Source organism: Elephas maximus, chromosome 27 (assembly GCF_024166365.1).
Source record: "Elephas maximus indicus isolate mEleMax1 chromosome 27, mEleMax1 primary haplotype, whole genome shotgun sequence".
NCBI lineage: Eukaryota > Metazoa > Chordata > Mammalia > Proboscidea > Elephantidae > Elephas > Elephas maximus.
This window is the reverse complement of record NC_064845.1, coordinates 652433-676367: the sequence shown is the minus strand read 5'-3', so window position 1 is coordinate 676367 and position 23935 is coordinate 652433. Positions and strand designations below refer to the sequence as shown.

The window sequence follows — 23935 nt, the reverse complement described above, 5'->3', positions numbered from 1 at the left end:
AGAGGGAGTCTGAGGCTTGATTTCCAAGAAGAAAAATAAGCTGCAAAGATAGTCAGCAAACTCACAGTTGTGTTAACTGAGCACAGAGGGAGAGTGTTCACCACTTACCAATGTCATGGATTTTTCTTTTTATCTTTTGTAAACCAGATTGAAAAAGAAGACCAAACCACCTCCAAAGAAGAAGTGACCAACGAAGAATTTCGGCTGAATGGATGGTCTCATGTTCTGGACTCACTGCTTCTCAACTCGCACGCTCTTGGACAAGTTTTCTGGTTTCGAAAATGATGCTGGGACAGACGCCTGCTGATGTGGCAACTGCAGATGCCCACAGTCCCCATGGTGTGGGGGCCATAGGGCAACCTGCCTGGAGGTGAGAAGGGGCATCTCCAGTAGGTGGGTCCCAGTAGCCCTCTGGAGCTCAGAGACACAGCTCTTTGGTTCTACCTGAGGTCATTCTTTCCCCAGTATGTCCACGAGCCCCAAGGTCTTTGATCAGGATGGGTTCAAATGCCAGCCCACATGTTGTCCTCCAAACCTCTACTTCCCTCTGCCCCGGCATCATTTTGTCGAGCCTGACTTTGTATCCTTGATCTCCTTTCTTTGTAATTAATTCTCTATCAGGGTTTCTCTCTTCCCAGTGCCTTTTGGTTTCCATTGGCCTCCTTAATCAGTTCGCTATACCAGCCCATAGTCAGAGCCATAATTGTGCGAAAGATTCAAGTCCTTTCTGAGTAAGATATTAGACTGCCATATATCCCAGATATACAAAGAAATACCCAGGGAGAGTGGGAGTTGTCTAAGTTCACGGGTGAGATGTAGCCACTGTGCAGAGTCAGAAGCGGAGAGAAAAGGCACCAGGAAGATGCCCCCTCCCATTCCGCCTTCCTGGGTCCTTGTCTCCAACCTCATACAGGGCTTTGTGAACACCGACTGCTGGTCCCAGCCTCAGTGAGAACCTTGCCCAGTCTATCTGGATGGCCTGTCTCCAGAATTAACTGCTTTTCAAACTGAGTAACTTTGCACAAGTGTTTTGGCTTCAAGCATGAGATCCTGTCCCATTCCCCTCTCCTGAGGGATCCTAGAGGCAGGGCTGCTGGATGGGACCCCTAGGAGGAAGGGCTGCACAATGGGACCCTCAGGAGTCAGGGTGCTGGATGGGACCCCCCGGAAGCAGGAGGTACTGGCCTCCCACTCCTCACTTTGGGACACAGGTGGATGGCCTCAGGGCCCTTTCACAGGATCAAAAGGGATGCTTAGACAGTTGCTGTTTCCAGACTGCAGTCCCCTACAACTCTGGGGAGGGCTGAGCCTTGGTCCTGCAGTGTGCTCTCTGGTTAGGCCCCTCCAACCTTCAGTCTGATTTTGTCGTGGGATCAGGAAATACTGGAGAGGAGCTTGGCCTTGGAAGAGGGGGAAAGTCCAGTGGCTGAAGAGTTGGGGGAGGTTAGGCAGTCCAGGAATTCTCTCCCCATGTGGATGGCCAATCCTTGGTGTGTGGGGTCTGAAACCAATTATAATGGGACAGGGTTGGGGGTTGACCTCCCCTCTCTTCTCTCTGTTTTGCATCCACTATCTGTAGCCCCCAACCATTTGGAAGGACATTGATCTCTAAAAAATATCTCTTGGGCTCTAAAGATCTCTAAAAAATATCTCTTGGGCTCTAAAGATCTCTAAAAAATATCTCTTGGGCTCTAAAGATCTCTAAAAAATATCTCTTGGGCTCTAAAGATCTCTAAAAGAGATCATGGGCTCCCACTGCTCAGGGCCCTAAGAATAAACTGCTATTTCCACCCCACGTCTTATACACATGCACGTGCTGGGGGGAATCTCTTGCCCTCTCCACCTCCAAGTCCAAGGGAGGGTCCTTGGGTCATCTTGTGTTCCTGCAGATTGGTGTGAGTGTGTGTGTGTGTGTGTGTGAGTTGTGTGTGTGTGTGTATGAGTTGTATGTGTCTGTGTGTGTGAGTTGTGTGTGTGTGTATGTATGTGTGAGAGTTGTGCGTGTGTTTGTGTGTGTATGTGTTTTGTGTTGGGGAGACTTAGCTTTGGGAGAATACCCTTGAGCTCTAGTTTTCTGTCTGAGGCACAATGACTGGAGAGCCCTCCAATTTCCATGCTGGTTTCATGCACTCTTGGACACCTGACCTCTAGAGGTCAATCATGAGACAAGACTACATTTTAACACACCCCCTTCAGGGGCCTGGCCTCATCTTAGTGTTCCACTGTAGGCTCAGCAATGGCCTGGTTGGTGCCCCTCTTGGGATACTTTCTCTGCATGCCCAGAGCTGGAGGAGGGAAGGAATGGGGTTGGAATAGCTTCATCTCTGCTCAGGCCCCAGCTGATTTCACTCCAGAAGCCATTTCAGCTTGTTTCAAGCCCAAGTGTGGCTGATTTGTTTATTAGCTCCTAAAATTGGGATTGAAGTGTGAAAGATGCAGGCAGTAGGTCCTTCCCTGACTCCTCCTCACCCCCTCCAACACTTTTCTACTTAGGAGGTCAGTGGACAGGAGGGGAAGTCAGGCCCCATCCCAAAAGGCTACAAGGCTTACTGTTCTTCCAGGTCTGGTCCACTCCCCTTGTGGCTCAGAAACCCTTCCCTATCCAGGAAGACCATGCTTTCCTACTTCTTTCCACTCCCTCCTTTTATACACGTAAACGCTGTGTTGTCATATGTCCTTGGTGCTTGTTCCCATCTCAGGGGTCTCTCTTGTTATTCATCCTGCTGTGATGCTCTGCTCCCTGCTGTTTGCAGTTGCCTTCAGCTCACATGTCATCATCTTAGAGATGCTCCCTTGGCTAGCCAATGTTGTTTCCCAGTTACTCTCTATTCGATCACTCTACTTTTGTTTGTCTTCATGGTACTTATAACCCTCTAGAATTATCTTTCATTTATTTACTTTTTGTTGCTTGGCTCTCCCTCCCCCAATTAATGTAAATTCCATGATTGCCGAGACCTGTTTATTGCTATATCCTCAGTCCTCGGCACTCAATAAATACTTATTGACTGAATGGATGTTTGTTTGTTGCTTTTTTTCCGTAAGAAAAAATTTTCGAAGTTTATATACTTTTGAGAAGTCAGAGATGTCCATTCTATTTGGTAACAAAAAACTGTTGATGACCTTTGTAGGGAAACCTCTGTGAGGAGTAAATGGAAGGTAAGAACAGGAATTGGTGAATGTAGACACAATTCCCTCAACTATGGTCGACTGTGAAGGGAAGCAGAAGGGTAGGGCAACAGGTGGAATGTCCGTTAACTCAGAAGACACTTGAGCAGGTTAAAATGTTGATGGGAAGGAGGCAACAGAGAGGGTGTATGAAGAAGGAGGAGATAATTGATGGAGCCAAGTACTAAGGAGGTGGGAAGAGGGGAATCTGGTGCACAGGTGAGGGGATCAGGTGTGGAGCAGGGGTGCCTTTTCATTGGAAAAGAGGGAAGGAAGAAAGTGTGGGTTCTGGTGGGCTTGCAGGGTCAGTGGTGGGAGCTTGAGGCAGTTTCTGCCTGTGGCTTTGATTTTCTCTGTGAAGTAGGAGGCAAGATGGTCTTTTCACAGTGGGGGATGGTGGTGTTGGGGTGGGAGATATGAGGACAGTGGAGAGGATTATAAAGAAATCATTTCAACCATGGTCTTTGAAATCTTATAACACTTCCTACAGATGAATTTTTTTTTATATATATGATTTATATTTAAAGGCAACATTTTGCCACTAAGTCTTTGCCTACAACTTCATATTTAGATTTAAGGGTCAATATTCAATTCCAAAATTCTAGATCTAAATTTGAGGCCCATATGGTCTTACATGGAAAATGAGAGAGTTGGGGAAAGAATGGCAGAGTCCAATGCTCCCACTTCGGGCAGTGTTTCATTCTGTTGTGCATAGGGTCGCTATGAGTTGGAACCAACCGGTTGGCACCTAACAACAACAATGCCCCCAGGGAATAAAGAGCCACAAAGAAATGTTGACTCTGGGAAACTGCCATCATTCCACCAGATCACAGAGAAACAAGCCGTACTCTGAGACCATGCTTTGATAAATGTCCATCTGGGCTGCTACTCTAGCAGAGAAATGTGGAAACCCAGGGTTGGAAGGGTCCTGGGAGGGCTTTATGCCTGGCCCCATAGCAGATGTTCCAGGCCTATTAATAACACCATTAACAGGTACTTGCTCTCTCTGCTTAAGTAAAATAAAGTGTCCTTATAGACAAAGATGATTTTCTTGACCCAACAGTAAGGTGTACAGTTGTAATTTGGAGAGGTTTGTGAGTCACTTTTGTTTTTTGTAACATGGATACACATTTGTAACATAGGAAGGTTGGTTAAAGGTAGTGATAAAAATAGCCTCTTTTTATTGAGCATCAATTATGCAGCCATCCTACACCACAGGGTGTTTTGTGTTTATAAATGGGAGATACTGGTCATGGCCCCCATGGCCACTGAGACCACACCTTGATCTTATTACCATCATGCTTCAAACTAGGAGTTTCCAGACTGAGAATGGTGGAGCTCTGGAGTACCTTGGAGGTGCCACGTTATGAGGGGAGAAGGAGGTGAAGCCAGCGGGGCTCCAGGCCATAGCTCCACATCAGGCAAAGCAGCTCTTAGGGTCTATGCTGAGTTTTAGTTTTATATAAATAAGGGGTTTTGCTGGGGTAAAAGAGTTTGACAATCTCACTTTCACCACTGAAAACAAATATGGAATCCATATGCTACTTATTTTCTAAATGATTTACTGAATTGAATAGTGTACTGTTTGGCGTTACATTGTATGTTTGGGTTTAGTTGGCTGGAATATCTGTGACTACTTATTTCCTCTTAGGGAAAAATTCACCTGCTACCAAGTTCAGCGTTTTTACTTTTGATCCACTGGCTAGGTTTATCCAAAGTATGGATGAACAAAAAAGCATAGATTCACAAAAAATTCTGAAAATCATACCTCTACTTTTATTTTTAAACAAATTTATGTGAAATATTGTATCCAACATGGTATTAAAAATTCCTTTCGTATTGCATAACCTACATTAAATACATAAAGTACATTAATAACACATAAAATAGGCTTGAAGAGAGAAAATGGGAGACTATAGCTTAAAAGAAAAAAAAATAGCTTAAGGGTGGCCTTCATTCACAGTAAATCAAATATCTATCAGATTTCAATCATTTGGCTTAAAAAGACCTCTAAGAGTAAAACTAAGTTCTAAGACCCTGTTAAGTCAGAGTACTGGATTTTGAAGCACATGAACTGTCCCGGCAGTCCATCCATCACCTGGGTCTGGAAACCTGTGGAACCCAGTGCAGAATCAAGGGCCGTATCTAGAAAGGATGGTGGCTTCTCTCTAGAACACAAAGGCTGTAAGGGCTTTTTAGAGACAAAGATAGATAATCCCAAGTAATTAGAGTCCAGAAAGAAGGTGCTGTCTTGTGTCAAGAAGGTCTAAGTTTCTAAAGGTTCTTTTAGCAGGTATGTCTGTCTTTTAGCTGAGAGATGTAAGCTCATTAGAAAGCAATGATGAGAAAGTATCTGGATCCATGTTTGAGGAGATGGCTTTATCCCTGATAAAGATGGGCGTTATTTGCACCAGCATTAACCAAACCAGTCATTGATGCAGAAAGGAAATAACTTTTTGGACTACTCTTTATTAATGAAGCTACCCGAAGGCCAACATTAGAGGCAGATTTCTTACCAGATACTGAAAATACTCCCTCCGCCAGGAGGCGGCCAGTGCACGGCTCCATGTTGACCTCCAGGCAAATCTATTTGATTAATGATAAAATGGAGGTATTGCTAGTGCGTCCACCATTAAGGAGAGTTGGGTGGTCTGTCATTCAGGTGGTGGGGGACTCAACAGCCATTCTGGCAATTTTTCATTAATTAAATTACATTATCCCCCAGATTAGAGGGTCAAGTTTTTTCTAACACCTTGTATGACCCTCTGTTCCCAGGTGGTAGTCCACTCAACTAATTCGCTTGCAGGCATGACTTTTCCTTTGTGGGACAAAGCTGAAGGTGGCACGGTGGGGAGCAGAGCCCCCAGAGCTCACAGGGAATGTCCCATGAGAGTCAGCCTGGCTTCCAGACCTCTTATTGATGGTTGCGGTTGAGTCAATCTGCCCGGATTTGGTTTTATTGTCTCTGGTCTCTGAAGCACATCAATTTTTTTGTTTGTTCCCTGCAATTTCTGTCTCAGGAGGATAGCATCTCTTTTCTCCAGGAAAAAATCTTTCTGCATCAAAAAGAAAAAGCCTGGTGCCCTGTTTTGTTTTGTTTCCTCCCGGTGATGAAGCAGATTTTTACATAATCTTTTTGCTATAATTCACTCTCCATTTCTTGAATTCCCTGTGTTCCTCTTCTTCTCCTGCAGCTGACAGCTTCTGTTTTTTCTCTTCTGCTGTATCATCTTTCTGAGTCAGACCCTTTAACAGAGCCTGAGTTTTCCACTGATGGAGATAGTTAAGGATCTCTACTGGCAGCTGCAGGATTTTGCATTCACTTTCAACTTTTTTTTTTTTTTTTCAACTAGAGCTTTGGCTGCAAGCATTTTCCAGCTTAATTCTTCCTCAGCGGCTGCCTTGCTGACACCTCATTATTCGGCTTGGAATGTAAGTGGTATCTATCTTCTTCAGCTCTTGTTAATGTGGATTTCAGTATAATCTCACTCCCCCGATTTTTCTTCTTCTTCTTTGGTGGTCTGCCGACTAATGCTTCATGTTCAAAGTCACCCTTGCATCTCCTTCCCTATGATTTTTCAGATTCCAAAATCAAGATCAAGCAGTTTCAGCTGCATAGTGTATTTATTCAGCACTTCAACTACAGCCTTTTCCTAATCGCAATTTCTTTGTCTTTCTGAGATTTGAGATCTCATCTAGTTTGTCCACTGGTCTCAGCAGGGGCTGGGTGAAGGAGGACGTGAAGTTGGGGGCAGGAGCAGGTAACGACAGAAGGAGACCATAGCCTTCTCTCCACTCCGTGGACCTCTCTCTGCCCCTTTCCATCGCTGTCAACCTTGTCGCTGTCTTTATTCCACAGGCTCCATTCTGTCCCACCTCTAAATCAAGCTGATGACAGCAGGACCCTCCCAGGCTCCCCTGCGCCTCCTTCCAATTAATCTTCACCACCACCCCTTCCTGTTGCTCCAGCTGCTGTCTTTCTTCTGTCTTCCTCTCATACGTCACCCCAACGTCCTCACTTCTGCCCACAATAGCTGTTTTTCTGCAACTTAAATTCATAGAAGGTCTTTGTGGATTTCTAGCAGAGAAGCAAAACTTTCCACATTTTTATTTCTCTGGGCGTCCTACTCTCTTCTCTTCTTTCTCTTCCTGGATCTTGTTCCCAGCTGCTAGCTGAGATTCTACTCCAAACCACGCTGACTTGTGCAGATCCCCACTGTCAGACTACAAGCAGCTGCCCCAGGTGGTGGTGCCGACCCACGGCCAGGTGCATCCTGGTTCCAGGTCTCTTCAAGCCTGGCCTTCTTCTCTTCCCAAAGTGGCCTGGCACCCAGGTCCCATGATGCCTTCCAGGTGTGCTCATGTGAGTTAGAATGGTTGTATCACTGCCGGATCTGACTCCATAGCTTGCTTTCACCTACAGCTTTCATCTATTGTTACTTGCTTTGTTCCCAGTCTCCAAAAGCCCTTAATCAAATTTGAGCCCAGTTTCCCGTGTGCACCTTTCCTCCTCTTCTGGTGTAAGCTGCCTTTTGGTGAACTCCTGGGGTCCTAATAAGAGAATCTCTAGAGTCCAGAGAAAGAACATTTTGCCAAAATGTGTTCATGAGTATGTGTGTGTGTGTGCTTGTCTGCTTGAGAGAGAGAGATAGACAAGGAGAGAGACAGAGAGAGAGAGACATGCTCTTCCCTTTTTATGGCTTCATGTGCTCTGGGAGAGGTGGGGCCCATCCCTTCCATTGCCTGTCCGCCGCTTCCTTGCTCAAAAGCACATGTAGACGGGAGGTACAGGGCCCGAGGTATGGGTAAACTTCATGCTAGTCCTTACCCAGAAGGGGATTTGACTGGCGACTCATTCTAATTCCCTGGCCCCTCTGACTTGTGGAGCTCAGGTTGTCTTGAAAATGAAATGGCCTTTGTGCACAGACATAACCCAGAAAGGCTTTGTAAAGCACACTCCTTAAGGAAGCCTGTGTTCTGAACATGTTCACCCACCCTTGGGATGGAACTGATTTAGAACCATGTTATATAGGCCTTTCTTATACAGGGAATGCCATTTGCCATCTTGTTTAATCCAGCACATTATTTACATAGGGGAAAAATCAGGCTCGTTTTTATTTTTTTCTTTCTGAATATAGAAATCATTTTGTCTTAAATTCTGAGCCCTCTATTTAAAATTTCTTAGGAGACTACCCAACCTTTGCTCTCCACCTATTTTTTAGGAGTCCTCCTTTCATGGGACTCTGGAGCACTAAGCACTTATAGTGCATTTAAGAAATCACAATAAAAATGGGTGCCCCAAATTCATGGACAAGTCTGCTCATCACCACTGTCACTGGCAAATAGGGTCAATATTTTCTGACAGAATAAATAACGAAAATATATTGAAGAAAAAAATCATTTAAGGACTTATCGAGTATGTAAGCAAAGACCTGGAAATAAAAATTCCAACTACCAGGCAGAGGGTCCAAACGATAGAATCAGATGCCCGAGTTCACACAACTCTTCCATCTGTAGCGGAGTGCACTGAGTGTGTGGTACCATCTCCTCGTCTTAACCCAGGTCACGGAGCTTGAAGCTATGGTGCATAAGGACCCATGGGCACACACTGTGTTGACGAGCACTCACTGTAATTGGTTGATGTTCTTATGGTGACTGGGTGTGTGGGTGGGTGTGGTCTAAAGGCTCAGGATCAGGGCAGCTCTCACACTCTCATCAGGGGTTGGAGGTGACCATGGCAGTTGTCACTTTGTCATTGTTAGGAGAGGTAGCACACATGATGGTTCAGAGCATGGGACCTGGGGTCAAACCCCTGAGTTTTCCTACTTATGTGACCTTGGAGAAGGGTGTGACCTTAGACAATGACTTAAGAAGCTCCCTAAGCTTCGTTTTACAGATGAGGACAATTATAAGAAAAAACATGTAAAGCAACTCACATAGAGCTGACATATAGAAAGCATTTAGTTAAACAGGAAGACATGATGCTCATTCCCATAATTGTAGCTGTTATCACTATATTTATTTCTTACACTTATTTGTATATTTGTTTATTGCCTGTCTCCACCACTAGAATATGAACCTCGTAAGAGCAAGGACCACAGATTTACACCTCAAACTTGTCCCTCACTCTCCCCAATTATTGGATATGGACAACTGTCATCTTCTGAAATTTAACAGATTTGAAAACATGGCCTCAAACTTCCTTCCAACTTCCTTTTTAAGCCTTCATGTCACCATGCTGTTGACTCTGCAGAGTATGGAATTGATATACTTTCCACTTTGCTATATTGAACAGAATTTACCTAGAAATGTCCCATCTTTGCAATTTCTATTTTAAAGATAATAATAATAGTAAGAAAAGTAATCATCATAAATAAATATCTTTCTCTTACTCTTTCTCTTATTCCAGATACACGCAGCATCAACTTTTACATAACTGGTCCCATATGCTGTAAGTTGCCAATCCTTCCTCCTAAGATGCTCAGATTGCTCCTCTCCTCTAGCTCAATCAGTCGCAAAGACATTATGCCTGTGGTTTAGACAAAAATGTGACTGCCTTATATGCCCTGGCCTTGGTGGAGAAAAAGTATCTCACTTGAGGGGTTGCATTCAGAGACTGTGTTAGCCTAAGACCATGTATCAACTGTTATCCACTCAGAGACAAAGAAACGGGTAGTTCCTTCCTCTGTTGTCAATAGTCACCAGTTTGGATGGGTTGTGGTCTTCTGCCTTCATTAGTAAGAGTGTCTAGGAGTAGATGATACCCTTGTAACTATTCCACAGAGAATTCTCATGATCAAGTGCTCAGTCTTTCTTAAGCTAACAAATAACTGGCTTTCACAAAACAATATTCTCCTGAGCTAGGTTTCTTGAATGGTACAATCATTTTTTCCTTTGCACTGAACAATATTTCTATGGGTTTAGGTTTTGTTTATAATTAATTTTTATATTTAAGATTTCATCTTAATATATTAGCCTCTCAATATAATTTGAATTAATATATATTTTGATTAAAATAAATTAATCCTCTGGTTCTAACCATAAACTCAATTTCTTGATATTCCTTCTTATCTTGCTATCTAAATTTTGGCAATTTTCTTAAATTTTAGTATCTTTACATAAGAGCAAATATCGTAAATTAACAAGTTTTTAAATTATTGGCACTTTGAAAGAGTTTCAGGAAAATAGGAAAACTGGATTCCTGGCAAAGGCATTGGATTTTCAGTAACAAAAACTGAGCTGGAAGAAAAAAGGCAAAGATGTGTAACATGACAACATTCAGATCTACATGGTTTCTGTGTGTATGGGAGTGTAAACAGAAGGGAGAAACTGAGTTGCTCTAGTTCCCAAGCTGAAAGTTGTGGTAGGTGAATTCTATCAAGTTTCGTCTACTAATGGGCGATGATTTCTATTATTGGTTGTTTCTTTCTTCCAACTTTCACAAGTCAGGCTACATCTTTCCACTCTACTCATCCACTTGGCTTCTACCACTCCTATACCTCCAACCATTTAGAAAATGAACTCTGGCTAAAACAAAACAAAACCTATTGCTGTAAAGTCAATTCCAACTCATAGTGACCTTATAGGTCAGATTGGAACTGCCCCATAGGGTTTCCAAGGAGTGGCTAGTGGATCTGAACTGATGATTTTTGGTTAGTAGCCATAGCACTTAACTTCTATATCAGCAGGGCTCTGAACTCTGATTAAACCAAAAAACAAACCCAGGGCTGTTGAGTCAATCCCGACTCATAGCGACTCTATAGGACAGAATTTTCAAGGAGCCCCATAGAGTTTCCAAGGAGCACCTGGCAGATTCGAACTGTCAACCCATTTGGTTAGCAGCCGTAGCACTTAACAGCTATGCCACCAGGGTTTCCAAACTGATTAGAACCTCTTAAATTTTTTTTTTTCTCTCTCTCATTTCCTCCAAGTCCCATTTGGCCTTCCATCCTTTTTTTTAACTATTATTATCTCAAGAAATCTTCCTCCCAAGACTTTTAGCTGTAAAGGGCAAGAACAGAGGATACATCTCCAAAGCACGGAGAAGGCAGGGTTGAGTTGGTCTCAGCACTGAGACTGTCCAGTGCTCTCTCTGTCTTTCTTTGCTTATATGCTTGCTTTTCAGACTAATAATGTGATTAGGGGGCATGAAGTTCTAAGATTTGCTCAGCTTTGAGCAACCACCTGCCCTTGTCATCAAGGATGAAGATCTATTTCTGGAAGAAGGTGGAGGGTGAATGTGCAGATATGACCACTGGGGTGATAATTGCGAGTTGAGCAAGTGTATACAGAATTCTAGTTTGACAGATTTTTTTCCCCCTCAGCACTTTAAAGATACCAACCCATTGTCTTCTGACCTCCATAATTGCCAATGAAAAATCTTCTGTTGGTCTACTTGTCCTTCCATTGTAAGTAAATTGTATTTTTCCTTTGGTTATTTTTAAAATATTTCTCTTTGTCTTTGGTGTTCTGCAATTTCACTATGATGTCACTAAGTATGAATTTATTTTTATTTATTTTGCTCAGGACTCAAGTTTCTTCAATCTGAAGATATATGTCTTTCTTCAGGGATGTGCAAAATAAAATAAAAAAAAAGATATTTTTGCACCACCATGATAATGGCAAAAGTTAAAAATTATCTAGTATTGGAAAGAATGTGAAGAGAAAGTCTCACGAGCTACTGATAGGAGTTTATAAACTGTTACAACATCTTTGGGACACAATCTGGGCAGGATATTTTATGACCTATGATCAAGCAATTATGCTTTTAAATACCCATCCCAGTGAAAATTTGTATTAATGGAAAAAGGAGGTACACATAAAGCTGATCAGTAAAGCATTGTTTTTCATTGGAAAAAAAAAAGACAAGAAAGAAATTAACCAAAATATCTGCAAATAGAATGAGTGAATCAATTAGGGTATGTTCATAAATAAAATCCTAAGCAGCAGTTAAAATGAATGAATCAGATATACCCACATCAGGCAGATAAATTGGGAAAACAAAATGAGGAATACAAAGAGCAAATAGGACATAATAAGCACAATATAATGCCCTATGCATAAATTTTAATAACCCATGAAAATATTGCATATTTCCCAAGAAGCAGAAACCGTAAGATCTAACACTCTACAGTGAAAAAGAACAAAATTAACAACAAAATAAAAGGACAGCCACAAAAACCCATCTTTTAGGAAATAAAAAAGACTTGAAATAACTCCTGATTTAAAAACACAAATTAAAAACTATATATAAATGATTGACAATATTGGCCAGGCATAATTTTGTTAGGAGAGATAGCTGGGAGACTGATGACAAGTCTGGGGTCTCTCCATGGTTACAACTCTAAGAAAACAAAAATACTTGGTTTGAGAAAGTTTTGGATCTTAGCTTGAAGCTGTGACCTCTGTTGGCTTCTGACATGTTGAAAAAAGGGGAAAAGTTGGAATACACACACCTCTGCACCAAAGCCTTTTACTAATAAGTAGGAAAACACAGTAGAAGATAACAGAATGTTGTAGAATGTAGAGGGATGTAAAATGGACAGTATTAAGCAGAGTGAAACTCAGAGTATAGGAAAAAGAGGACATCAGGAGCAGTCTTGTGCTAGGAGCTCCTATGGCCAAGCACAGGCAGATACCCAAAGCTCTAACAGGGCCATGGCTCTGTGTCCTTGAGTGAGCACAGCCAGACCCAGCCAAGTTTAAGATGCAAGTAAAAATATGGGGGCAATGTTAGAGGGTGTTCAGTTCCAGGTATGGGGTTGGGGGAGGGAAATGTCACTGAGTGAGGACAAAGAGTGATAGAGTTAGATGAGAAATGCCTTAGATCCACATCAGCTCCTAGGCAGTTGGACGGAGGCCAGAGTGTCCTGGCTTCCTTACTTGGGGAGGCTAGGGCTCTGTGCAAGTGCCAATAATGAGGCAGGGGAAGAGAACTACACAGACCCTTTAAATAGGAATGCTTCTCCTGCCTAAATTCAGGTGCTAAAAGAAAAAATATGAACCTCTACTATAACAGTTTCAACAATGAGACATCTGAGGCCATTACATTCCAGAGAATAACACAGGGGGAGGGCCATGACAGGTCACTGGCAACTGAGAACAAATTACTGGTCCAGTCCCACCCAGATCCAAGAAGGAAACTTAATATCCCTTTGGGCCATTTTAGATTTTGGCCAAACCGACCCCATACTCAGAGCTCGCTGGGCTCTATCCTCCGTACTATCCAGAAGATACACAGTTATTACAGAATGCAAGGTTGGGGAGGGGAGAGTGTAGCATGTATTAATTCATCCAAAAAAACTGGATATTAGCACAGAAACATTAGTAATGAGTTCTCTGTCTATTGTGGAAATAAAACCTTCTGGTGGCGAATCAAAAATATCTGAAAATTACTTGAAATTGATGAATAACTAAATGTAATGTACCTTGGATATTATAACTAAAATATGCTGTAATTCAATAGTATGTTTTGTCTTTTAAGGGTCAGTCTGGGGAGCACTACACAGTAAACATTGTAGAAATTACATAAAGCTCCAAAAGATATCCTATGTAAAGTTCTTTAGTGGGAATTTTCAACCACAATGCCTGGGATATTACTCTGATAATTCTGGATGTTAATTGATTTTATGTTCCGACACTTTGACTGGTTTGGGGAAAACGGAGGTGTATGCCCAGAGTTGTGCTAGGAGATGCTTAACAACTGGCTCTCTGGATGGAAAGTTCTGATTCACAGTGTTTGCCAATTCCCATGGTGTAAATACTTCCACTATGGTTCGTTGCAAGCTCGAACGTAATGTCACCAGACGCAGCACTGGGGAGAGACGTGCATGATCAACTCATGAGTTGGTAGAGGCCAGCTCCAGTGTACCACTGTATGTACCCACAGGCCTCTGTAAAACTAGAGTTTACTACTAAAAACTCTTCTCCATAAATACACATTTACACTAGTGAACGGAAAAATATAAAGAGAAAATAAATTCAAATTGGGGAGCTTAAATGGGGAAATTGACAGAGGATTTTTGTTTTAAAAGAAAGTTTGAGAAGTGGCATTTTTCTATATTCTACATTTTATTATTACCTTCTATTAAATGTATGGGGTATCTATGTCTCCTAGTTTCTTTGATGTTCCCCAAGATGGAGGCTGCAGCTTCTTTCCTTTTAGACATTGGTGTTGATATTGACCAAAAGAACCAACATGATCTTCACACTGTGAATCCAGCTTCAGGAGGGTTGAGCTGAGGGGCAAGAAGGAAGAAGAGATATGGAGCCTCCTGAATTTTGAGGTGGCAATTGTGAATTAGAACCATGGTTTGGTATGGTAGTATACAGCATGTTTTGGTTAAAATTAATGAAAACAAGAAAAATCAGTTGCTCAAAAATGGGAAAATGAATTAATAGTCTCTCATTACAGAAAAGCAAGAAGAACTTATAATAGAGGTAAATAAAAAATACCAATAAGGATCCAGGATAGTTTTTTAAAGGAGGTTTTAGTGTGTTCTGCCCCTAATGTGATTTTTTATCCTGTTGGGTGTTTTTGCTGTTATCGCGCCAAATTCGAGTCAGTAAAGGTTGGAAGATTTGTCTTGCTTGAGCTTCTATGCATGTCTCTTACGGGTATCACTCACACTTGGGGTTTATGAGTTGGGCTGGATTTGTAGTGATCAAGTCAACTTACTGCTCTGAAGAAACTCCTCTTCCTGTTCCTAACATCTGTGAAGGAGAGATGAGATCCTTGGAGAGAGGGTAAAGGGGGAGAGATGAGGTCCCTGGAGAGAGGGTAAAATGGGGGAGAGATGAGGTCCTTGGAGAGAGGGCAAAGGGGGAGAGATGAGATCCCTGGAGAGAGGGTAAAAGGGGGAGAGATGAGGTCCCTGGAGAGAGGGTAAAAGGGGGAGAGATGAGGTCCTTGGAGAGAGGGTAAAGGGGGAGAGATGAGGTCCTTGGAGAGAGGGTAAAGGGGGAGAGATGAGATCCCTGGAGAGAGGGTAAAAGGGGGAGAGATGAGATCCCTGGAGAAAGGGTAAAAGGGGGAGAGATGAGGTCCTTGGAGAGAGGGCAAAGGGGGAGAGATGAGGTCCTTGGAGAGAGGGCAAAGGGGGAGAGATGAGATCCCTGGAGAGAGGGTAAAGGGGGAGAGATGAGGTCCTCGGAGAGAGGGTAAAGGGGGAGAGATGAGATCCCTGGGGAGAGGATAAATGGGGGGCAGTCAACATATTAGCACCCCTTCTTTAAGGGCAGTTTAAATTACTGAATGTAACTTATTGGGATTTGGGAGATCCTGGTCTGGATATCATTGAAAGCCTTTTGCCCTTATTGTACATGAAACACTCCAGAAGGCTCTACCTCTAACCTTCAGTAAACAGGGTGCAGGAGCTCAGCCTGCAGACTGCAAACTCAGGGTTTATTTACAATAAACAGACTAGGTAAACAGCTGTAAGTGACTAAAAACACCCTTAGGTCATAGTTACTGCAGACAAACACCTGCAACACCCTTATTTACTTTTTAATTAGTATGTTCCATCAGTCCATTTTTCAAGAATTCTGGCCAGGGTCAAAACTGCCTCAGGCATCCTCAAAGAGGGAGGCACAAGTTAAAGATCTTCTTTAATCTTATCCTCTCCACAAACATTTAGAAGGGGAAATACACGCAAAAAAACAAGCAAACTACAAATGCAAAAGTTAAAGCAATAATGACTACATGACATTTAATAATTGACAGAGCAAAGAATAAATGTATGCAAGAGAAACATCTAAAACAGTGATACAGGAAAAAAAAAAAAAAGGCTGAAAATAAAAGAATGCCTGAAAAAATGCCCCCTTCATATACAAAAAGACAAGGTCACAATCTCAATATCAAATAAGAAATAATAGATACAGCCAGTGCTCTTTATGAAATGCTGTGTGTGGTTGATACAAAAGCAACAAGAGAAACCTTTATTAAACAGAAATCACAGGATTTGAAAGCCAATAAAGACAGAAGCACGTAAGGAGTGGACAGCTTTAGTTTACCGCTCCCAGTCCACAGTAGAGCAAGCGAAAAAAAATAAGCAAGGGTATAGAATACATACCAGCACTGATTGATACGTATGAAAAGAGAGGTGAATATGAGAGATTCAAGAAAATTAACCATATATTATCCCTCAAATTAAAACCTCAATAAATTCTCAACGTTCTCTTACCACAATTAAAAAAAAACTATTAACAAATATTTTAAATACCCAGAAAGACCTCCTGGAAATTAAAAACATCATCACTACCCTCACAGCTCTCTCAGACAATTTTTTGGCCAAAGAGGAAATATAAACCAAAATTATGATATTTTGAGAAAGCAGACAATGAAAATACTATAAATTACATGGATACAGCTAAAACTGAAGCACATCTTATGTGCTGAGATGAGAGCAGCCTTAAAATTATTATCAATAAAAAAAGAAAAAAAGTAAATGAAATAAACACCCTTCTCAAAATGTTAAAAAATAAACAACAAAATAATTCCAAGATGCACAGAAGAAAGGAATTACTGAACATAAAAGCAAAAATTAATGCAGAAAAGAGAAAACCTAGTAAATCTAGAAGTGTTTTCGCTATAAAAACCAATGTAAATCAAAACAACCAATCGAAATAATCGGGAAAAAAAGATGAAACATAAATTCATAAAATAAAAATTACATGAAGGAAAAAATGAGAAAAAAATGAAAATATTCATAAAAATCACTGTCCTCAATTCTGCAGTATTTTGAAAAATCTGGGTAAAATGGAAGTATTTTTAGAAAAATACTATTTACTAAACTGACCCCAGAAGAAACATAAACATAAACGTATCATTACAATAGGATTAATAAAGTCACCAAAGAGGTAATTCTCTAAGGAGTCAGTTAGCCATGATGGCCTGAGCAGATAATTCTACCAAACCTTTAAGAAACAATCATTCTAACTCTGTGTAAGCTGTTCTAGAGCTTGAAAGAGGACAAAAACCACCCAAATATTCTTTCTAGAGAATATAACATTGATACTAAAGCCTGACAAATCCTGCAGAGAATAAAAAGTACAGACCAATCCTTCCTATGAATAATCACACAAAAATACTAAATATTACTTATCAGAATCCAGCTTCCATATTTACATCTTTTGCTCATACCCATTTCCTGGGCCTCAGAGAACCATAAATCCACTGTCTCACAGTTATCTGCAGTCAACATCCTGTCCTCTCCAGTCTTGTTCCTCCTGCATTGGCCAGCCAGGGATCTGCTGCTGCTTCTCAAGTCATACAAATAATCGTTTTTTTTTTTTTTTTTTAAGTCCTCTGAGTCCCACGTCCTTATCTCTGTCTCTGCCCTAATAAAAACACACACAAAAAAACAACAACAAAAACCCATTGCAGTGGAGTTGATTCCAACTCATAGCAACCCTATAGGGTTTCCGAGGCTTTACATCTCTACAGAAACGGACTGCTACATCTTTCTCCCTCAAGGAGTGTCTTGGCTATCTAGTGCTGCTATAACAGAAATATCACAAGTGGATGGCTTTAACAAAGGGGAATTTATTTTCTCACAGTCGCTGGTGGTGTAGTGGTTAAGTACTACAACTGCTAGCCAAGGGGCTGGCAGTACAAATCCACCAGATGCTCCTTGGAAAGTCAATGGGGCACTTCTACCCCGTCCTATAGGTCACTGTGAGTTGGAATCGGCTCGATAGCAAAGGGTTAGTAGGCTAGAAGTACAAATTCAGTGTGTCAGCTCCAAAGGAAGGTTTTCTCTCTCTGTTGGGTCTGGAGCAAGGTCCTTCTCATCAGTCTTGCCCTGGAATAAGAGCTTCTCTGCACAGGAACCCTGGGTCCAAAGGACGCGCTCTTCTCCTGACACTACTTTCGTAGTGATATGAGGTTCCCCTGTCTCTCTGGTTGCTTCTTTCTTTCAAACCTCAGAAGAGATTGGCTCAAGACACAATCCAATCTTGTAGATCGAGCCCTGCCTCACTGACATAACTGCTGCCTATCCCACCTCATTAACATCATAGAGGTAGGACTTACAACACACAGGAAAATCACATCGGATGACAATTGGTGGACAATCACACAATACTGGGACTCATGACCTAGCCAAATTGATACACAAATTTTGGGGGGACACAATTTAATCCACGACAAGGAGCCACTGGTGGTTTTGAACTGCTGATCTTTTGGTTAGCAGTTGATTGCTTTAACCACTGTACCACCAGAGTCTCTGCCCTGAAGTCTCATAATCTCACCCATCAGTTTCTGCAATAGATTCCTAACTGGTGTTGTTGGCTCCTCTGCTGTCTCTCCAGCCCTTACCAGTACCTGTTACCTAAGGATTCTCTCTTGATGAAGCTGTCATATCTCTTCTCAGTTTAAAATCCTTTATTGGAACCCCAACCCATTCAGGATAAGGTCTGAATCTCTTAGAGTGTCATACAAGGTCTTTCATGGTATGCACCCTACATCTCCAAATTCTTTTTTTTCTTTTTATTGTACTTTAGATGAAGGTTTACAGAGCATATTCATTTCTCATTAAACAATTAATACATTATTTTGTGACTTTGGTTGCCAACCCCATGACATCTCAACACTCTCCCCTTCTCGACCTTGGGTTCCCCATTACCAGCTTTCCTGTCCCCTCCTGCCTTCTCATCCTTGCCCCTGGGCTCGTGTGCCCATTTAGTCTCGTTTTGTTTTATGGGTCTGTCTAATCTTTGGCTAAAGAGTGAACCTCAGGAGTGACTTCTGTACTGAGTTAAAAGCGGGTCTGGGGGCCATACTCTTGGGGTTTATCCAGTCTGTCAGACCAGTAAGTCTGGTCTTTTTTTGTGAGTTAGAATTTTGTTCTACATATTTCTCCAGCTCTGTCCAGGACCCTCTATTGTGATCACTGTCAGAGCAGGTCAGTGTTTTAGCTGGGCACCTTCTAGTTTCACAGGACTTGGTCTGCTGGAGGCTGTGGTAGATGTGCTCCATTAGTCCTTTGGAAAAATCTTTCCCTTAGGTCTTTGGTTTTCTTCATTCTCCCTTGCTCTTGATAGGGTGAGACCAGTGGAGTATCTTAGATGGCCATTCACATGCTTTTGAGACTCCAGAGGCTACCCGCCAAAGTAGAACGTAGAACATTTTCTTTATAAACTACATTATGCCAATTGAGCTAGATGTCCCCCGATATCTCCAAACTCTTCTGTCAATTCTACACAGCATGGGCTACACCCCAGTCATACTAACACTACCTGTGGTTCCTCGAATACTCTGTTCTCCCAGTCAGCTTTGCAGTGTAGCTCACGCTGTTCCCTTCTTCATGGAGCTCTCATTATCAGTCTTTTTACTTACGAACCAAGGCTTTGAACCAGTTCCTTCTGGTCTGAACCCCTGATGAGAATTTGTATTTCCACCCCCAGATATACTGAATCAGAACCTACATTTTAACAAGGTCCCAGGTGATTCTTATGTATAATAAATTCTGAGAACCACCACTGTACTAGTGGTTCTCAGAACTGGTTCCCAACCAGCAGCATCAACGTCGCCTGGGAACCTGTTAGAAATGCAGATTCTCAGCAGGGGTTTGAAGGCTCGAAGCCCTGTTATAAATTTAAAATAATTTTTAAAAGTACATGCTCCTTCACACATTTTAAATAAGTTTAAATAGTTGCAAAGGATATAATTACAGCAAATTGTAAACATTGACATTTTAAAGGAAAACTCATATTAATCTTTTAAGAATTTAAGGCTATAAACTAAATACCATAATAATTTGATCATTCATTAAAAAACACATGGACAAGCTTTTCTTCGACAATTGGAAATTTTTACCAGCCCCTTTTTTCTTTGAACTAATGTTTCTATTTTCAGTTCCCTCATGATATTTCCTAAAGAAATGTATATATATAACGCTATAAAGCCCTTTATTCACACTGTGTCACATGTCCGTGCAAAGCATACATTATGTAGCATAAAATTGTACAATTAAAAAACTTCTTATGATTGAGTTACAATTATAATTATTAGTACCTACTTGTAAAACAACATGAATTATGATAGAAAACATAGTTATTAAACATAAAATTGAAAGTTTTATCATATCTTAATAAGATGGATGGAATTTAAAAAAATTTGTGCGTATGTCTGCACATAAACATAAATGATAGTCAGAACAGGCAGGCATCAGCATCATTCAAATCCTTTTTTCCCCTTTTTTATAGAGAAAAGCACTGATAAGCCTCATTTATGGGAAGGAATGATGGAAATGAAAAGAGTTTTGTTGTGTCATTGTTACTCAATTGTTTTGAAAACCCAAATTACATATCAAACATTACATAATAGTTTACCAGACAAAATTATTTTTAAGGATCCATCAGTAGTCAATTCTATGAAATCCTCCTTTGATTTTGTTAAAAGTAAGGGGTAGGAAACCACCTGACCTGCAGAAGAACTTGTAATGTGTCAGAGACACTATCTTCCTCAACACAACACCAATATTTGAAATCGTCTCTTGTTTGTGGTTCAAGCGTTTGGCTGCTAATCGAAAGGTCAGCAGCTTGAACCCACGAGCTGCTCTGCTGGAAAAGGTGTGCCAGTCTGTGTCTGTAAAGATTTACAGCCTTGGAAACCCTATGGGGCAGATCTACTCTGGCCCATAGGGTTCCTATGAGTTGGAATTGACTTGATGGCAAAGGGTTTGGTTTTTGTTTTTTTTGTGTAACTATACTGGCATATGTGAAAAATGACGTATGTACAATATATTCATTGCAGCATGTTTGAACAGTAGAAGATCAGAAACAACCCCAATGTCCATCAACTGGAATCTAGTTAAATAAATTATAGCACACCTGTGCAATGGAATACTACGAAGCTATGAAAAGGAATGAGGATGTTCTCTATGTATCAGCATGGGGAGAGCTCCAGGATAGATTGTCAGTGATAATAACAATTACAAGCAAGACGTAGAAAGTGTGTAACATGCCACCTTTTGTGTAACGGGGAGCTGGGAATTGCTCGCCATTTTCTGTGTTGGGTAAAGACACTCTAAAAGGACCTTCTAATAGCAGTGGTTACCTGTTGAGAGGCTGGGTCTTGGAAGGAACTAGGTGGAAGGGAGATAGGAATAGGAGAAACATTTTGTTGTCTGAGTGTTTATATTTTCTGCTTTTGAACCATTAAAAAAAAAACAAGAAGGATTCTGTGAGTTAGTAACGAAGCCAAGGAAACTCTTATTTCCTGGTGATTCACCAGGTACCAGCACGAGGGTTTGGATCAATATCTTTTTTATTTAATTATATTTACTATGAAGATAATTCACCGTTAATAAATATCATCAATTTAGTGGATTTCACTTCTTGACAACTCTTGAAATCACTTAATGCAATTTATATTGTAACCTGACATTTTAACATCATATCCTCTCACTTCAAATTTATTAATTTTGCAATTTTACATCTGGATATGTATGTGTGTATTTATATAAAATTGTACATGTGAACACTGTGCACATATTGTCCAGTATTTATATGTATACTTTTACATAAATGCACACATACTTACATACCCACATTAGACATAAGCTGGGTGTATCCTGAGTAAGAGGTCCCTGTGTGATGAAAATGGTTCACACTTGACTATTAACCTAAAGGCTGGCACTTGGAGTCCATCTAGAAGCACCGTGGAAGAAAGGCCTGGCAATCTGCTTTTGTAAAAGATTACAGCCAAGAAACCCTGGAGCAGTTCTGCTCTGTAATACATGGGGTTGCCATGAGCCATGATAGATTTGATGCTGAGGGATGGATGGACGTATGCTGTGTGTATGAATATATTGTATATATTATACACTGTATGTATAATATGTATGTTGTGAATATTTTGAGGGTTTTTATCAAGGGAGGTGCATAGGATTAATTATGGGAATTTTGCCCAGTTGAATGATTCAGTGACCGGTGCACAAATTCACGGGGCATGACTGACAGCTCTTTAAGGAGGATTGGTTCTAACTATTCGGGATTGTTTTACTCACACTTAAAAATCATTGTTTTAAAAACTGCCCTACCCTTGGCTGAGCCATTTTGCTTCAGGAAATCTAAGATCATGCTAAATAAGGGAAAAGCTTTGTATGGAAAATGAAAGAATCAAAACCACGTAAACGACTGAAATAGTAGTGCACTCCCCTCTGCTTAGCGGAATATTGTGAAATTCTTCACAAGGAAAACGTGGCTACAGAAGTACTGGAAATGTCGCCTGGCTGGCTTGTGGCCCAGAATGGCCGAGGGGCACAGTGTTAGCAGTGGGCACCCCTGTGGGAATCAGGTCACCTGTCTGTAGACTGAGCTCAAGTGTGTGCTCGATCTGTCAGAACTGCTGGGAGGATCAAATCCATCAAGTGTGACAGGAAGCATGAAATGTAAAATGCAAGGCCAGTAGACTTGATATTTTTGTTGAATATATTTTTGTGTGGTACTTAAAAAAATCAGTGCTCAGAGATCTCAGTGTTTCTTCAGTGTTCTTCACTGTCAGCATGACCTGACAGCTAATTAGTCTAAACCACCCACGCCGCAGGCAGATGGACGCTGCCCGAGGGGTAGCCTCCCTGCACCGACTGGGTAACAGCAGGGTCCAAACATCTTTTATTTTCATTGGTTTTTCCAGACTCCTTGAAATCAAGTAAGTTTTGTTTCACTTATACTAATGTGGTTTTTGGAGCCCTGTTTGCGCAGTGGTTAAGAGCTCACCTGCAAACCAAAAGGTCCGCAGTTCAAATCCACCAGCCGCTGCTTGGAACCCCCTGGGGGCAGTTCTGCTCTGTCCAGCAGGGTGGCTGGGAGTCAGAATCCGCGGCAACGGGGTTAACGAGATTTTCCAGGTGGGGATATCCGGGTCTTCTAGAGCCTATATACCGAATGGGATACAAATTATCTAGCTGTAAAGGCAAATTGTGGCTCATTAAAAAAAAAAAGTCCTTCTTGGTTCCAAATAAACAGGGATATTTCATCTTCCAAAGAACTTGCTGTTCAAACAAACAGCCACTAGAGGGAGCTCTGGTTGCAGCTTAAAAACAATTATCCTCAGTGAATTGATATTAACAAAACTGATAGACTCTAGAGACGCAGAGACTATAAAAACAACAACCCCCCCAAACTAAGCACCCTTTAACAACACTTTGTCTTGCCTGACCTGAGTGGGACCAGGCTTGCTTCCTGGAGCACAAGAGCCCAGTGGGTCCAGAGATGTAGCTGGGTGGGACTCCAAGGCCCTGGGCTCGAGCTCCAGTTGTTTCAGGCAGTGGCTGTGTGCCCTTGAGTCGCTTCCTCCCCTCTCTCCCAGCCTAAGTCTTCTCCTGAATAAGGAAGACGATACCAGAGACTAGTGTTTACCACACATTGGAGTCTGGGGACATTTCTTAGGGGATGGGAAAATGTTACCAGAATTTATAAATTTTTCATTTTTCAAGAGACAACCATCTTGAAAATGTTATGGTCTCAAAGCCTGATCTTAAAAGGGCCATTTAACCATACTCCCGGTCGGGTGGATGACACGCTCCCAACCAGCTTCTGCTGTGACGTTTCAGGGTTTGTTGGCACGGAGTGATCTCTGTCTTGAAGCAACGGCATTGAACTTTGAAAGTGTTGCTGAGCCTGTCTGGGTGACATCAGGTTGCTGTTGTGGAAATGACAAGGGTTGACTTATAACTACTGTTGTACTTACGTTAAAGAGACAAATTTTCTCTTCAGCAGGGATAACATGCAATTTAAAGCACTGTCCTGGAGTGAGGCTTTGGAG

At 41.5% G+C, this 23935-nt stretch overlaps 1 protein-coding gene across 1 annotated transcript in view; it reads left to right on the top strand.

Annotated features, from left to right (window-relative positions):
* The window catches only part of MOBP (myelin associated oligodendrocyte basic protein), a 46167-nt gene extending 31430 nt beyond the window's left edge, over positions 1-14737 (top strand). Inside the window, exons 4-7 of the transcript XR_007515683.1 lie at positions 148-370; positions 9575-9616; positions 11490-11573; positions 11692-14737. The gene's annotated coding sequence lies outside the window, so the exon portion shown is untranslated. The remainder of the gene's footprint in view (positions 1-147; positions 371-9574; positions 9617-11489; positions 11574-11691) is intronic.
* The last annotated feature ends 9198 nt before the right edge of the window (positions 14738-23935 follow it).